Raw genomic sequence first — 17,765 nt, 5'->3', positions numbered from 1 at the left:
ACTGTGTACGAGGCAAGTTACAGCAGTGGTTTGCCATTGCCTTCTGCCGGGTGAGTTTCCAAAGAGATCACCAGCTCGTAACCCAGCACGGATGGAAAGCATGCAGGAGAGCCGGCTGGATTCGAACTCGGGACCTTTCGTCCCGAAGTCCGGCACTGATGCCACTACGCCACCAGCTGGGTCACATGTCACCAAAGACATGCAAATTTCTACAGATGTACTATGGAGAGTATTCTAACTGGCTGTAACACTACCTGGTATGGGGGGAGGGGCTACTGTACAGGATTGAAATAAACTGCAGAGAGTTGTAAATTTAGTCAGCTGCATCATAGGTACTAGCTTCTGTAGTGACTCAGACACCTGCAAGGAGTGATGCAGCAAAAAGGGGCATCCATCATTCATTAAGGGCCCCCCCCCATCACCCAGCCTTGTTCTCATTGCTACCTTCAGGATGGAGGTACAGAAGGCACACACTCAGTGATTCAGGAACAGCTTCTTGCCCTCTACCATCCGATTTCTGAATGGACATTGAACATATGCTCGTAATAATAAATCTGATTTTAATTCTGATTCTGATTCTGACATCTGGACTGGGAATTTTACAAGAGTGAGCAGTGAGAGAATAAGAAGTGAATAAGTAGAAAATTAGCTATGAAGAAAAACTGACAAGTCATATCAAAACAAACAGCCGGGGATCTTATGGATCTACTATATAAAAACAGAAGAGGCTAGTTAGGACGAGTGTTAAATCCTAGGAGGGTGAGGCTGGGGAGTTTAGAAGGTATGTTGAATCAATACTTTGCATCAGACTTCATGGCTAAAGACACTGCAAATATTCCAGAAATTACTGATGAGCTAGTTTGAAATAATATCGAAGTGTCAGGAAATGTAGAGAAGGGTTGACCCAAATGCAGCGCAGCAGAGACAATTCAGCAGTGAATGATAACTTTAATAATAAACTTCAAAATAATAAGTCACAAAGGCCTCAAAACAAGTGAACAGATAACAAACACAACAGGCAATAAAGCAACAAGGATCTGAAAGCTAGGAGCAACTGGTTCAGGCTGATTGTTCAATGGCTGAATAACAACTGTGACTGAGAATTGGGTTTAAATAGGCTGCAGGTGATGAGTTGGAAATGAGTGACAGGTGATGCCTGTGAGGTGGGTGGAGAGTGGGACATGCCTGTTTGTGCAGGCCTGACAAGAAGAAATGGTGACAATCACTGTCAGGAGGAATAATGGGGGCATACAAGAGTAGATATTGAAATGTCTTCTCTAGTGGGAGAATTTCAAGTGAGACAACAGTCTCAAGATTAGGGGAAGGCCATTTGTAAACGAGTAGCTTACAGAACACATCAGTTATAAATCAAGGTGATACATCTCTGGAATTCTCTGCCCCAGAGAGTTCTGAAGGCTAGATCACTGGGAGTATGTAAACAAGAGGTAGAAATTTCTTTGGGGACTGGCAGAGAAGAGGCAGTGGAACTGGAATGGATCAGGAATGATTGCATTGAAGTTGAGGCAGGTGTGATGGGCTATGTGTCTATTCCTGCTTCACATTTCTTACGTTGTTGTGTTCTGGCAATGTTGTTCCAGTATCCCCACAGCAGCAGATCTACTCACCTTCTCATTCTCAGTTGAGGCTGGGTCTTATTGATTTATCACACCACGCCTTTACACGGGAATTTTGTTAAAAAGTCGATCATGTGGCACGGGTCCTAATTGAAGTAGCATTTCTTTCTCTTAAAGATATCCAATAGTTGTTTGGGAAATAAAAATATTAAAGAAGTGGACTTTGAGCAAGAAAGCAAGTTCAGACTTATTAGCCTACATCGAAAATAATCTCACTTCCCACTCAGCAACTGAAAACGCTGTTTACATGATGTAACCTTTTAAATCTATCTCTGTTGTAATCTTTTAATGTATTAATTCTCAGATATAGCAAAAGATTGTTCACCATTGAAAATATTTGCGAACAAGATTGTAGACAATGGCTTTCTTTTTCTGGGGTTTGTAAATCTAGTTAAAGTGCTTTCCCCCTCTGTAAAGTGCTTTTCTAGCTGCATCCCGAACGATTTAATCCTGAAGTTTCAAACTGTATTTCAATATGAGCACAAGAGATTCTGCAGCTGCTGGAAATCCAGATTAGCATATACAAAATGCTGGAGGAACGCAGCAGGCCAGGCAGCATCCATGGAAATGAATAAACAGTCAACATTTCAGGCTCTGACCCTTCTTCAGGACTGGAAATGAAGGCAGAAGATGCCAGATTAAAAAGGTGGAGAGAGGAGAAGGAGGACTAGCTAGAAATTAGGGCACCATAGTAGTGTAGTGGTTAGCCCAACACTATAACAGCTTGGGGTGTTTCAGAGTTTGGTGTTCAATTCTGGCGCCTTTTCTGTAAGAACCCTCTGTACATATTCCCCATGGAATGCATAGGTTTTCTCCAATTCCTCTGGTTTCCTCCCAATGTCCAAAGGCGTACCAGGTAAGTTAACTGGTCATTGTAAATTGTCCTGTGATTAGGTTAGGGTTAATCAGGTTTGTTAGGGGTTGCTGGGACAGCATGGCTTGAAGGGACAGAATGGCCTACACTACGCTGTATCGCTAAATAAATAAAATAAATACATAAATAGATAAATAAGGTTGTAAGGCAAGTGGGAGAGAAAGGTAAAGGGCTAGAGAAGAAAGAATCTGATAGGAGTGGAGGGTGGACCATGAGAGAAAAGGAAGAAAGAAGGGCACTGGGGGAGATGATGGGCAAGTGAGGAGAAGAATTAAGAGGCTAGAGTGGGAAATAGAAGAAGAGAGGAGGGAAAGTATTTACCAGAAGGAGAAATAAATGTTCATGCCATGAGGTTGGAGACTACCCAGAGGGAATATGATGTACCGCTCCTTATATTCTGTCTGACTAACTTCCAAACTGAAGGTCTAGCCTCCTCTCCTACCAGCTTCCTTCTTTTCCAATTCCTTTACCTTTTCCACCTACCTAGCTTCACCTATCACTCTCTATCTAGTTATCCTTCCCTCCCCACACCTTTTCATTCTGGAGTCTCCCCCAATCCTTAACAGTCCCAAAGAAGGGTCTCGGCCCAAAATGTTGACTGCTTATTAATTTCCATAGATTCTATCTCACTTGCGGAATTCCTCTGGCATCTTGTGAAAGTTATAATGTGCTTGTTTGCAAGGAGAGTAATCCTCAGCATTTTCAGATTCACAGCATCTTTCTGAAATTGTACAGAAGTCAAACAAAATTGATGAGTCATATTCCACAGGTAATATGCCTTAAAAAGAACTTCCTATAACATGTCCTTGCTTGTCTGCTTGAGGGCATCTTGTGTCACTGGCTAATTTACACAGGCTTCCTCTGCAGAGCAGGATGTGCATGTTTGAAGGTTGGGAATTGTTAATGCAAGGAAGTGTCAAAGACAATGACAGTCTGCAGTTCGCAATGATTTATAGCCAGGGTCTACCGGTTCTGCTGTAGCTTCCTTCCACAAGCTGTGGCTTTGCAAGGCGAAGGTAATGTTTGTTCAGTAGTTTGTACCCAATCCTAAATTATAAAATCATTCTCAAACAAAATGATATGTAGACCCAGACCAGGGTATGAGAAATCTGGGGCAAACAAGGGTATATCTTCCTAAAACATCTAATAATTACGGTTGTTGTGGAGTCATAAATATGCCTGCACCTTTACACTACTTATGTTCCTGCACTTGCTCTGGATGCTGACAACAACTGGGAGGTTCAGGACGTGAAGCTGATGCTGTCTGGGAACCCTAAAAAGACAGATCAGTTGTATTCTTTTCCATAGATGCTGCCTGGTCTGATGAGTTCCTCCAGCATTTTGTGCGTGTTGCTCAGCGCAGTTGGCAATTATTCTTTAATCTAGTCAGTTTGGTCCGATGATACTGAGGTGCATTCAAGGTTTGATGGTTATGTGTGACTGGATGCAATGAGCTGATGCAGTCGGTACTCCACTTTTTAAAACGACAGCCCAAAGATTACGTTTGGATTTGATAAAGAGTGAGTCGCCATGAAAACATATTCTAGGTTGCCAAAACCTGTGCATGTTTCCTTGACGCCTTCTCTGGAGCACTAATGGAAGCAACTGGATTCAGATATTCTTCATCACCAATGGAAATCAAAAAGCAGCCCGGCAGATTAGCAGAGGAGTTGGTGTTTCTCTCTTGAATAGGGCATAGGAAACATTTTAGTAACCTATCCAGATCAGTATAGGCTCATACAGAGGTACATGGACTTAAATCATGTTGTCTGCATGTCCACAGCCCCCCACCTTGCCACAACAGACCTACCGTACTGTATCATGTAGGTGTGCAGGGCAAATATTCTTTTGACACAGAGATTGATGGATGCCTGGAATGTACTGCACCTGGTCCATAGCGTTCTTCCAGATTGAAAGGGTAGTTGCTACTTGAAAAACAGGCCTACTATAGTGATAAAGCCCGTTGTGAGTGTTTATGGTGAGAAACACTTTGGACTCTTCTTACATTTCTATCTGTAGATAAGCCTCAGCTAAGTCCACTTTGCTGAAATGTTTCCTACCAGGAAGGTTTGCAAAGATATCCTCTATACTGGGCAGAAGGCATTGATCTACTTTCAGTAATGGGTTGATGGTGACCTTAAAATCACCATCGATGCATGCGGACTTGATTTCAATGTATAAGAGAAGTCTGAATAGGTACATAGATGGTGGGGGAATGGGGGGCTATAGTCCTGGTGTCGGTTGATAGGAATAGGCAGTTTAAATGGTTTCAGCATGGACTAGATGGGCCAAAGGGCCTGTTTCTGGGCTGTACTTTTCTATGACTCCATGACTATATTTTAACACGCCCATCCTTATTAGCTACTGGGACCAGTGGCATTGCCCATGGGCCCCATTCAGACTTAGAAAGAATTCCTTCAGCCTCCATGCAGTCTAGCTCACTGGCGACTTTATCACAGGTGATATAAGAAACCAGACAGGCTTTGTAAAACCTGGGTGTGGCATTTTCATTTAACACTATTTTACCCTGATATGTTTGAGTTTTCCAATGCCATCCTTGAACACTTCTATGGCATCATCCAGTACATTTCTTAATTCACTTTCAGTTGATTCTATTGCAGGGCATTTGGCATGCAAACGGTGGATGGCTCTCCAATCAAGTTGTAGTTGTCTCAGCAAATCAGGACCCCACAATGCTAGCCCTCCTGTTTTTACTGCTTTCAAGCCCAAAGTGCCTTACTGGTTGTTGTATTTCACTGTTACAAATATCATTCCCACTGGAGTTCTCTTTCCTTCAGTATAAGTTCTTAGTTTGATATCTGCAAGCTTCAATTCAGTATCTTTGAAATGCTGTACAAATTCATTTTGTGAAATGACTGAAACAGCCAAGCCAGTGACAAATTCCATTTTAATAAATTTGCCTCTCAGTTTCAGTTCTTGTGTAAGCCGTATTGCTTGTCTATTGTTAGTTTTCACATTGTATATCTTAAGGCTACTTAGTCTTTTCTCACTCTCATCATTATCAGGTTTTTAAACAAAGCACAGAGATTACTGCTCTGTTTGAAACTGCAATTTGGCCTTTTCTCTTCCTTCTGCAGTCAATTGATTTTTGTCTGCCTGACTTGCTCATTGTACGTGGCCTACTTTGTTGCATTTTCTTTTTCACCTTTAAACATTGGTCTTGTGTATGTGAGCCCCTTCCACATCAGCAATACAACTTGCTCGGCCAGGCATGTTCAGATGTTGCAATTTTGTTCACACTCACTTTCATTCCTGACTGCAACTCAATGGTAACTCTATGTGCTGTTTCTATTGATACAGCGATCTCAACTGCGTATTTGAATTTAAGTTGTACTTCAGTTAGGAGTCATTTTTGAATGCTTTCTGTAAGATCCCACATGATGATTTCCAAGTGCAATATTAAACCCATCATTGAACTGACAATGCTCAGCCAACTTCTTCAATTCAGCTACATAAACTGAAATGGACGCCCCTTCTTCTTAATTCTGTTTATGAAATCTAAAACATTCTGAAATCAACAGTGGTTTTAGTTCTAAATATTCCAGCATTACGATCAAGATATCAGCAAAGCCCATCTTACCTGGTTCAGTTGAAGCTGTTAAACCTCTAAGCACACTGTATGCTTCTCTACCTATTGTACTCAGAAACACCGGCAGTCATTTTTATTACCCATTTTATTTGCTTCAAAATTCTACTCAATTCATGCAAATAATCATCATTCAGTTATCTGTTGTGCAATCGAATGCATCTCTTTCTGATGTAGCCAGCCATTTCTGCTTTTTAAAATTTATTATTATTATTATTAGCCAGTACTCACGGTGTCATAAGGAGGTGGCTGGGAATGGACCCAAGTGCAAGACGCAGACACTGAAGTACTAGGGACAGGACTAGGATACAGGGTGAGAGCAAGGACATGGACAAGACATGGAACCCGGAACAGGACTGGACAAGAGAGCTAGGATCCCGGGCTTGGACTCCGAGCCAGAGACTGGACAAGGACCCAGTACCTGGGTCTTGCCTCTGGCTTGGACCCCAGAACTAGGCAAGGACGAGGCTTGGCTGGTAGGCAGGACGAGGCTGGAGCCTTCAGGCTTGAGGCTAGAGACTAGAGGTGAGACTTGGCAGGAGGCAGGAGGCTGGAGTCTTCAGGCTTCAGGCTAGAGACTAGAGGCGAGGCTTGGCAGGAGGCAGGAGGCTGGAGTCTTCAGGCTTGAAGCTTAGAGGGTAGAGACTAGAGGTGAGGCTTGGTAGGAGGCAGGAGGCTGGAGTCTTCAGGCTTGAGGCTAGAGACTTGAGGCGAGGCTTGGCAGGAGGCTGGAGGCCAGAAACTTGAGGCGAGGTTTGGCAGCAGGTTGGAGGCTAGAGGCTGGAGGCTCCTCCTGGGCAGGGCGCGGTTCTCCTGGGCCAGGCGCGGTTCTCCACCCGATAGAGGCAAGGGACAGGAAGGGACAGAACCAACCGTAGGTAACGGCAATACGGCCTGACTTACCCGACGGAGGCTAGGTACGGGAAGGGATAGAACCAACTGCAGGGTAATGGCAAGGCAGCCTGACTTACCCGGCGGAGGCAAGGGACAGGAAGGAAGCTAGGTCGGGGTGGCTCCAGGACAAGACAGCAAGACAAGGCAAGGCTTCAGGCAATGCAAGGCAAGACAGAACTTCATGCGAGGCGAGAGTTACCGGCAAGACGGGGCAGGGCTTCAGGCCAGGAAACAGAAGGCAGGGGAAGGGATACAAGGAGTAAGGACAAGAACAATCCAGCAGCCACACCCTGGTCTCTGAAGGTATTTATGCAGCCAGCCCCAACGAGCATCAGCTGCCTCAATTAGAGCTCAACAAGAACAGAAACAAGGTAAACAGGAAAACCTGGAGCAAGGGTCGATGGACCGGACCGTGAACCGGAATATGGACTTCATGGACCGGACCATGATGCATGGTTTATAAACCCTTAGCTGTACTCACAGCTTTTTAATTTTGTCCTTTTTCTGCCTTTATTTTTAAACTTGAAAGACTCTCTCCTCTTCTGAAGGAAACCATGTTACTCATTTTTTTTTTGACATGAATGTCTCTTTTCCCTTCCGAAGAAAAACGTACTGCTTTTATTTTTTCAACTCGAATGTCTCTTTCTCCTCTTCTGAAGAAAAACATGATGCGCTTCAACAGGTGGATAGTCACTTTGGGTTTGGTTTAAAAATTTTCATTGCCACTGTTATGTTTTGTAAGTCCAGAAACTAATCCAAAGAAAAACACAGGAGTTGGAATAAACTTGTCTACTTAATTTTTCTTTAGTGAGGGGCTTATATTTGACAAGGTGGCGTAATGAAATATGCCATTCACGTATTTCTTACATATAAACCATAATGAGTTATGTAAATAACCAAGAATGCTTAATCAAACAATATATTTACAATATTACTCAAATATTACTGAAACGCTTTATTAAATACACTACAGAAGGGAATTAGTTTTGTTAGCTTAATTAATTTGGCATGATGTTGTGGGCCAAAGGCCCTTTCCCAGTGTTGTACTGTTCTTTGATCTTTTATCTATGTATAATCTGTCAAATTTATATTTACAGGTACATCCATTTTTTCTCTTTCTATGCATTTTATAACATCCCTATCTATTTATCTATTGCAGTTACTCACCCTTAAACTTCTGCATATTCATGCATCTCATAATACAGATTGTGAATTTGGCATTGAGAGCTGCATTATAAAATTTGTAGGTGACACAAAGCTTGGAAATCGTTATGAGATTAGAATAGAAAACAAACGGACAGACAGAACCAGGATAAAAATGAATGCAAAGAAATAAGAAGTGATACACTTTTGCAGGACTAATATGGAATTATGTATTTTGTTGTGTAGTAATTCAGTGGCAATAAGTACCCTATAAGAAAGCATAATTGAAATCAATGGAGCTGAATTCTGAAGGCAGAGAACGCAGTGACACCACATTCAATAATACTACCCACCAGCAATGAGTTTATATGCAAGTGTAGGCAGTATACATGTAAAATAAATGATAGATATGAAAAGAAAAGTGAGTCTTTGGAGATTCAAATACTTAAAAATGACAGGGCATTATAATAAAGAAATTAAAATTCATATGAGTTATTTGCATTTCTAAATAGAAGTACAGACCTCTAAAGTAACAAGATGTAGAACTGACTATATCACTGCAAGAGTAGTGCCAAAGAGATATGATGCAGAAGAGACTTATTGTCATATGACCCAAGATGAGGAAAGATGGAAGACTTTGGACCTTTCTCCTCAGAGTAAAAAATATTTCCTTAATGATGAAAGCTTTAAAGGAGTAGATTGAGGAAACTTTTTTTCTTTGGCAAAGCTCCAAAAAGCATAGGTTGTTGACTTAATTCATTGGCAGAAGAGTTCAAGGAAAGAGTCAATGAAATGTTTTCATTCAGATAGCTGAAACCTGAAATAATCTATTTAAAATTACCGTGGAAGTTGATTCGATAAATAGTTTAAAAGGGAAACTGTGCTAGTTCTTTGGGTTGCATGCTCAAAGGGCTGAAATGAAAAGGCAAAGCTGAAATGTATCTGTCTTTCAAAGAAACAGCACAAGTACAATATATCAAATAGCCTCCCTCTTTGCTATTTATTTAATTCCATGATTATAATGATTCATAGTTCTGTGCTCTCCCTTGCAGCGGAAGGGAGCAGAGAACTGTAGGGGCAGGAATGGTAAATGAGCTGCCACTTCATAGACTGGGTAATCCATGTACAGATAGATCCCTTACAGAGAGCAGGGGTGTTTCCAGATCCCTTTCCATATGTGCTGAGGAGATGACAGGCTCCCAGTAGTATTAAATGCCATCAAATCCCATGAATACAAAAGACAATGCTGTTGACATTTATTCAATGAGAGTAATCCAGTCATAATAAATTGCAAAATTCTTACCTTGCCAGTAATAATTTCCTCCAACCAGGCCTTCTTGTGTGCAGCATTCATGCAGTTTATTGACAGAGATTCCCTGGTTCTTTCTTGGAGTGCACAGTCACAGCACTCATGATCAATATACTCAAGTTGAAATACTCTCTTGTCATTGGGATTCATTAGACAGCGTGGTTCGTCGCTTCGTGATGTAGTTACACGAATGAGCAGGAGCAGTTGTGGAGACTGTATGCATCAGGCACAACCCTCTCCGAGACCTCCTCAGCTGAATAGAGATGAAAAATGCACGGGGGCAGAAAATGAAATGGAAAATTATTGAGCATGAGGAGAAATATGTGAGGTACTAACAGGCCTTCCAAGCAGACTGACCATAGCTGCAGAGAGATGTAGGAGCCAGGTCCAGCTAGGTGGGCTGATGTGCAGGGAATACGATAAAGTCTCTTCCTTGCATTGAAAGGCTATCTTTGTGGCACATCAAATCTCAGTCAAATGATTCCATGCATGGCTTGACCTTGGTTGTGCACACACTGGATTTCAAGAGCTCTGGCACCTTGAGCATGTTGACAAAGTATAAAATATTCATCTTCACCTTTTGGAGTGTAGTTCATCTGCACTAAAGAGCTCTTCCATAGAGTCATAAGCGTGAAGTGCAACTGCTGATGAGAAGGATGATGGGAGTTGGCAACATAGAAATGAGACTTGACTCCAAATGTTTTTGTACGGAGTCTTTCTTTTGTTACATTTAAAATGGCGATTTTGTTATGTTAATCTGGGGCATGCGGCTTTGTTGTGTTGCCGACAAATCCAGGGCAAGCATTAAAAAGGGCCACTTTTCAACCTAATTGTATAAGGGCTAAGAGAGTTGTAAAAGAGCGCCTGAAGGCTTTGTGTGTCAATGCAAGGAGCATTCGTAATAAGGTGGATGAATTGAAAGTGCAGATTGTTATTAATGATTATGATATAGTTGGGATCACAGAGACATGGCTCCAGGGTGACCAAGGATGGGAGCTCAACGTTCAGGGATATTCAATATTCAGGAGGGATGGACATGAAGGAAGGGGAGGTGGGGTGGCGTTGCTGGTTAAAGAAGAGATTAACGCAATAGAAAGGAAGGACATAAGCCGGGAAGATGTGGAATCGATATGGGTAGAGCTGCGTAACACTAAGGGGCAGAAGACACGGGTGGGAGTTGTGTACAGGCCACCTAACTGTAGTAGTGAGGTCGGAGATGGTATTAATCAGGAAATAAGAAATGTGTGCAATAAAGGAACAGCAGTTATAATGGGTGACTTCAATCTACATGTAGATTGGGTGAACCAAATTGGTAAAGGTGCTGAGGAAGAGGATTTCTTGGAATGTATGAAGGATGGTTTTTTGAATCAACATGTCAAGGAACCAACTAGAGAGCAGGCTATTCTGGACTGGGTTTTGAGCAATGAGGAAGGGTTAATTAGCAATCTTGTCGTGAGAGGCCCCTTGGGAAAGAGTGACCATAATATGGTGGAATTCTTCATTAAAATGGAGAGTGACATAGTTAATTCAGAAACAAAGGTTCTGAACTTAAAGAGGGGTAACTTTGAAGGTATGAGACGTGAATTAGCTAAGATAGACTGGCAAATGACACTTAAAGGATCGACAGTGGATATGCAATGGCAAGCATTTAAAGGTTGCATGGATGAACTACAACAATTGTTCATCCCAGTTTGGCAAAAGAATAAATCAAGGAAGGTAGTGCACCCGTGGCTGACAAGGGAAATTAGGGATAGTATCAATTCCAAAGAAGAAGCATACAAATTAGCCAGAGAAAGTGGCTCACCTGAGGACTGGGAGAAAATCAGAGTTCAGCAGAGGAGGACAAAGGGCTTAATTAGGAAGGGGAAAAAAGATTATGAGAGAAAATTGGCATGGAACATAAAAATGGACTGTAAAAGCTTTTATAGATATGTAAAAAGGAAAAGACTGGTAAAGACAAATGTAGGTCCCCTACAGACAGAAACAGGTGAATTGATTATGGGGAGCAAGGACATGGTAGACCTATTGAATAATTACTTTGGTTCTGTCTTCACTAAGGAGGACATAAATAATCTTCCAGAAATAGTAGGGGACAGAGGGTCCAGTGAGATGGAGGAACTGAGCGAAATACATGTTAGTAGGGAAGTGGTGTTAGGTAAATTGAAGGGATTGAAGGCAGATAAATCCCCAGGGCCAGATGGTCTGCATCCCAGAGTGCTTAAGGAAGTAGCCCAAGGAATAGTGGATGCATTAGTGATAATTTTTCAAAACTCGTTAGATTCTAGGCTAGTTCCTGAGGATTGGAGGGTGGCTAATGTAACCCCACTTTTTAAAAAAGGAGGGAGAGAGAAACCGGGGAATTATAGACCAGTTAGCCTAACGTCAGTGGTGGGGAAACTGCTGGAGTCAGTTATCAAGGATGTGATAACAGCACATTTGGAAAGCGGTGAAATCATCGGACAAAGTCAGCATGGATTTGTGAAAGGAAAATCATGTCTGACGAATCTCATAGAATTTTTTGAGGATGTAACTAGTAGAGTGGATAGGGGAGAACCAGTGGATGTGGTATATTTGGATTTTCAAAAGGCTTTTGACAAGGTCCCACACAGGAGATTAGTGTGCAAACTTAAAGCACACGGTATTGGGGGTAAGGTATTGGTGTGGGTGGAGAATTGGTTAGCAGACAGGAAGCAAAGAGTGGGAATAAACGGGACCTTTTCAGAATGGCAGGCGGTGACTAGTGGGGTACCGCAAGGCTCAGTGCTGGGACCCCAGTTGTTTACAATATATATTAATGACTTGGATGAGGGAATTAAATGCAGCATCTCCAAGTTTGCGGATGACACGAAGCTGGGTGGCAGTGTTAGCTGTGAGGAAGATGCTAAGAGGATGCAGAGTGACTTGGATAGGTTGGGTGAGTGGGCAAATTCATGGCAGATGCAATTTAATGTGGATAAATGTGAAGTTATCCACTTTGGTGGCAAAAACAGGAAAACAGATTATTATCTGAATGGTGGCCGATTAGGAAAAGGGGAGGTGCAACGAGACCTGGGTGTCATTATACACCAGTCTTTGAAAGTGGGCATGCAGGTACAGCAGGCGGTGAAAAAGGCGAATGGTATGCTGGCATTTATAGCGAGAGGATTCGAGTACAGGAGCCGGGAGGTACTACTGCATTTGTACCAAGCCTTGGTGAGACCACACCTGGAGTATTGTGTGCAGTTTTGGTCCCCTAATCTGAGGAAAGACATCCTTGCCATAGAGGGAGTACAAAGATGGTTCACCAGATTGAGTCCTGGGATGGCAGGACTTTCATATGAAGAAAGACTGGATGAACTGGGCTTGTACTTGTTGGAATTTAGAAGATTGACGGGGGGATCTGATTGAAACGTATAAAATCCTAAAGGGATTGGACAGGCTAGATGCAGGAAGATTGTTCCCGATGTTGGGGAAGTCCAGAACGAGGGGTCACAGTTTGAGGATAAAGGGGAAGCCTTTTAGGACCAAGATTAGGAAAAACTTCTTCACACAGAGAGTGGTGAATCTGTGGAATTCTCTGCCACAGGAAACAGTTGAGGCCAGTTCATTGGCTATATTTAAGAGGGAGTTAGATATGGCCCTTGTGGCTACGGGGATCAGGGGGTATGGAGGGAAGGCTGGGGCGGGGTTCTGAGTTGGATGATCAGCCATGATCATAATAAATGGCAGTGCAGGCTTGAAGGGCCGAATGGCCTACTCCTGCACCTATTTTCAATGTTTCTATGTTTCTATGTTTAATGCTGTAGAGAGTTTGCGCTAACAGTTTGTTTTACTTTAAATGAGATAACAAGGTTCTATTAGCCAATGGGTGGTTATTTATCGTTTTGTTTTCGGATGCCATGCTGTATGATATGACTGTGGACTGGGTTTTGGCGGGGAGTCGGGAGGAGAGACGAGGAGGACGGCGGACGTGCGGAGAGGCTCCAGTCGATCACTCAGGTTGGTCCCGAGCCGTGAGTCGACGGAATTCGGGTGGTCGTCTGACGTCGAATTGAGCTCCAACGGTAGCGCGCGAAGAACTTGGACTTTGATAAGTGTTGGCGCCTTTTTTTTCCATTATTTTCCTCTCTGTATCAAATGCGTATTAATGTCATAGAATTAGTAATATCTATAAAGTGTATTTGTTAAAATTTACTGGGTGTGCTGGCTGATGATTGATGTTTGTGATTGATTCGGGCGGCGACTGACCCTGAGAGGAGTGTTGAAGCAGGTGCTGGGCGGGATTTCCCCTAGACATACACGAGCCAATACAATGGAACGTTACAAGTGTAGGCTACCGTCCTGGATTTGGACTTTTTCGGGAAAGTTGTACTTGTTGTTGCGGTAAGTGGCGTGAAGATGGATCGAGATAAGATTGTAAGTTGGTGTGAATGGGAGGAGGTACCGGTGAATCATGCGTGTGTGGTAAGCAGGGTCGATTATCGCATTTCGGCAGAGGTACTGGTGCAAGGGTTGAGTTTGATTAAAGGTATCGGGCAGGTAGAACTTGTAGCTAGAAGGGGTGGGAAAGAACTGGAGTCCAGCTGGATGTTGGTTCGGATGAGTGCTGACGTAATGACGTTGGAACTACCAGCGACAGTCTACGTCCAGGGGGAGGCGGGGCCGTGGGGTCTCCACACCCTCCCCGAGGACGCAAGTGAGGAGGTGCCGGAGGAAGAGGAGCTAGATGAGGCCCCCGGCCGAGTGCCCGTAGCAAAAGGTAGAGGTGTGGAGTGGGAAGGTTTGGCCAGGCCCCACCCCCATGGACTTGATGAGACTGCCGAGTTAACGGCTGCCATTACCTCCCTGGCGAGAAGGGTTGAGGGGCACCGCCTGAAGCTGAGAATTTTCTCGGGAGCCAAGCCCACCCCGGAAGGGGAGGATGACTATGATACCTGAGTTGAAGATACATCCCAATTGTTAGAGGTGTGGCCAGTTTCGGATGAGGAAAAGAGACAGCGATTGGTGGAAAGCTTAAGGGGCGGGGCAGCCCAGGTGGTCCGCAATCTGAGAGCGGCACGCCCCTTCGCTTCCCTATCGGAGTGTTTGGATGCTTTGGAGGAAGTGCTTGGACTGTCAGGGGATCCCTGGCGGCATTTAGCAGAGTTTCAACGTATGGGGCAGAGAAGAGGGGAAAAGCTTTCAGACTATGCTTTCAGGCTGGAAGGAAAGCTTACGGGGTTGCTGCGACGAGGGATAGTGAGGGAGGACGAAGTGGCGGAGTTAAGGATGAGCCAGATATGTAGCGGTTCCCGGGAGGATGACAGGGTGGCTTGGAGTGTACGGCAGTCACTTAAGCAGAGCCCCCTCCATCATTCGGACAGCTGATCTGAGAAGTACGGGCCGAGGAGTGTGCTTTGGGCCGACCAGGGGGCTCGGACCCTCAGGGATGGTCTTCAGTGGTTCAGGAGGTGGTAGCCGGGGTGAGACCAGAGAAATCCAAGGGGTTCCCGGGGGCCCGTATCGGGAGGAGAGAGGCGGCGAGTAGGGGGAGCTATAACTGTGGGAGAGAGGGGCATTTCCGCCGGGAATGTGAGTGGCCGGGGGCGTGCTACCGCTGTGGGGAAGCTGGCCACTTGCGGAAGGATTGTGAGAGACGAGATGCGCCGAGGGGGGAGGGCCCCTGGGCCACCAAGAAGGGAGAGGTGTCGGGAAACTTAAGAGAGGCTCAGTGAGGGAACGGACTGGAGTCTCGGGAGGAACATGTTCCCAGAAAACCGCTATGGAACCCCGGAAAGAACAAGCCCAAATTCTTGATGGACTGGTGGGACCCCGTTCCAGCGTGTCCCTACGGATAGAGGGAATCTTTGCGAAAGCCATCCTTGACAGCGGGTCGCAGGTTACCTTACTGTACCGGTTGTTCTACAACAAATATCTGAAACATTTGGCAGTAACTCCTCTTAACGCATTGGAGATTTGGGGCATAAGTGATGGTGATTACCCGTACGATGGATACTTGTCAGTGAGATTGGAATTTTCGGAGGGAGATGTGGGAGTATCGGAAGCCTTTGAGACGCTGGTGTTGGTTTGTCCGGACCCGGTGGAGATCGGTGGTGCTGCCCTGTTGGTGGGGACTAACTCCCCTCTGGTGCGACGGCTCTTGGGAGCCTGTAAGAAGAAGAGGGGGAGAGAACCTTCTGGAGACCCTCTCGGTCCACCCCGTGTTCCGAGTGGTGTACGAAGGAGTGGGTGACCCCCGGGGGCTGGATCCTGAGTGCAAACGAGGGACGGTGTGGTGCACTCAGGCGAGGCCTAAGGTGATATGGCCAGGGGAGGTGGCATTAGTGATGGGGTCCCCCAGATTCCCCAGATTACCACTGGGAGAGGCCCTGCTAGTAGACGCCCCCGACGACCTGGAAAAGGAGTCCCGGTTCCCGGCTGGGGCGCTGGTGAGACCTGAATTGCAGAGGCCCTCAGCTGTACAGGCACGGCGGATGGGGGTGATGGTAAGGAACATAACGGAGAGAGAGATCACCTTTAAGCGCGGGATGCCCCTCGCGCACTTGTTCCCAGTGACGGTGATGTCCAGCGCCCCCGTGAAGCCCACTGGAGGAGAACTATTGGGAAACGGGGGGGGTGGCTGACCAAGGAGGCCTTTAATTTTGAAAACTCCCCTGTACCACCGGTATATAAGAGCAGGCTGGTGGAGAAGATGCTGAAGTTAGGGGATGTCTTTTCTCAGGATGAGTTTGATGTAGGGTGTTCCAAGAGCACTCGGCACACCATTCGGGTAACAAATGACACCCCGTTTAGGGAGAGGTCGCGGCGGTTGGCCCCAGCAGATGTGGAAGATGTGCGGCAGCACTTGCGACAGTTGAAAGACGCGGGGATTATTGCGGAGTCCCGAAGCCCCTATGCGTCCCCCATAGTGGTGGCAAGGAAGAAAAATGGGAAGGTACGCATGTGCGTGGACTATAGGACCCTGAACCGCCGCACTGTTCCCGACCAATATACGGTCCCGAGGGTGGAAGATGCCTTGGCATGTCTGAGTGGTGCGCAGTGGTTCAGTGTATTGGATTTGCGGAGTGGGTATTACCAGATTCCGATGAGCGAGACTGATAAGGAGAAGACAGCCTTTATCTGTCCCCTGGGGTTTTTCCAGTTCAAACGAATGCCCCAAGGTATCTCGGGGGCCCCAGCCACCTTCCAGCGGCTCATGGAGCGGACAGTGAGGGACATGAACCTGCTGGAGGTATTGGTGTACCCGGACGACCTGATACTGTTTGGATCTACGTTGGAGGAACATGAGGAGCGGCTGCTGAAGGTGCTGAGTCAGCTGAAGGAGGAAGGGTTAAAACTTTCCCTGGATAAGTGTCAGTTCTGTAAGACATCGGTCAGCTATGTCGGGCACATAATCTCGTGAAATGGAGTGGCCACCGATCCGGGTAAGATAGCTGCAGTCACCACCTGGCCGAGACCTCAGAAGGTGAGCGCCTTACGCTCGTTTTTGGGGTTTTGCGGATATTACCGGCGGTTCGTGAAAGGATACGCGAAAATGAGTCATCCATTGAACCAGCTGCTGTGTGGCTATCCACCTGTGGGGAGGAGGAGGAGGAAGGGAGACCGAGGGCCGGAGGTAGGAGGATACTTGAACCCAGGGGAGCCTTTTGGATTGAGGTGGGATGCTCAATGTGAGGAGGCGTTCCAATCTCTAAAAAGGGCGCTGACGCAGGCCCCAGTGTTGGCTTTTGCTGATCCCCGGAAGCCGTATGTTCTACACACTGATACCAGTCACGACGGTCTGGGGGCTGTTCTGTACCAGGAACAGGAAAACGGCTTGAGGCCGGTGGCATTTGTCAGTCGGAGCTTGTCGCCATCTGAGAGAAACTATCCCACCCACAAGCTGGAGTTCTTGGCATTGAAATGGGCAGTGATGGACAAGTTGAGTGACTACCTATACGGGGCCCAGTTTGAGGTGAGAACTGATAACAACCCCCTCACTTATATCCTGACCTCGGCGAAGCTGGACGCTACTGGGCACCGGTGGTTAGCAGCCTTTTCTGCCTATGAGTTCAGCCTGAAGTGCCACCCGGGGAGTCGGAACATCAATGCAGATGCTCTGTCTCGTTGGGCGCACGACGAGTTGGGCACGGCTGAGGAGTGGAAGAGTGTCCCCGCCCCGGGAGTAAAGGCCATGTGTCAAGTTGGGAGCGACGGGGAAGTAGGAGCACAGATGGGAACGGATCGGGCAGTAGATCATCTGGGGGCTGACGATGATGCGCTGCCCACTGTTTACTGTCATGTGACTGCTCTGAGGAACAGACAGCTGCCGGAGTTGAGTCCCCA

The sequence above is a fragment of the Mobula hypostoma genome, chromosome 9 (assembly GCF_963921235.1).
Source record: "Mobula hypostoma chromosome 9, sMobHyp1.1, whole genome shotgun sequence".
NCBI lineage: Eukaryota > Metazoa > Chordata > Chondrichthyes > Myliobatiformes > Myliobatidae > Mobula > Mobula hypostoma.
Note: the sequence above shows the minus strand (reverse complement) of the source record.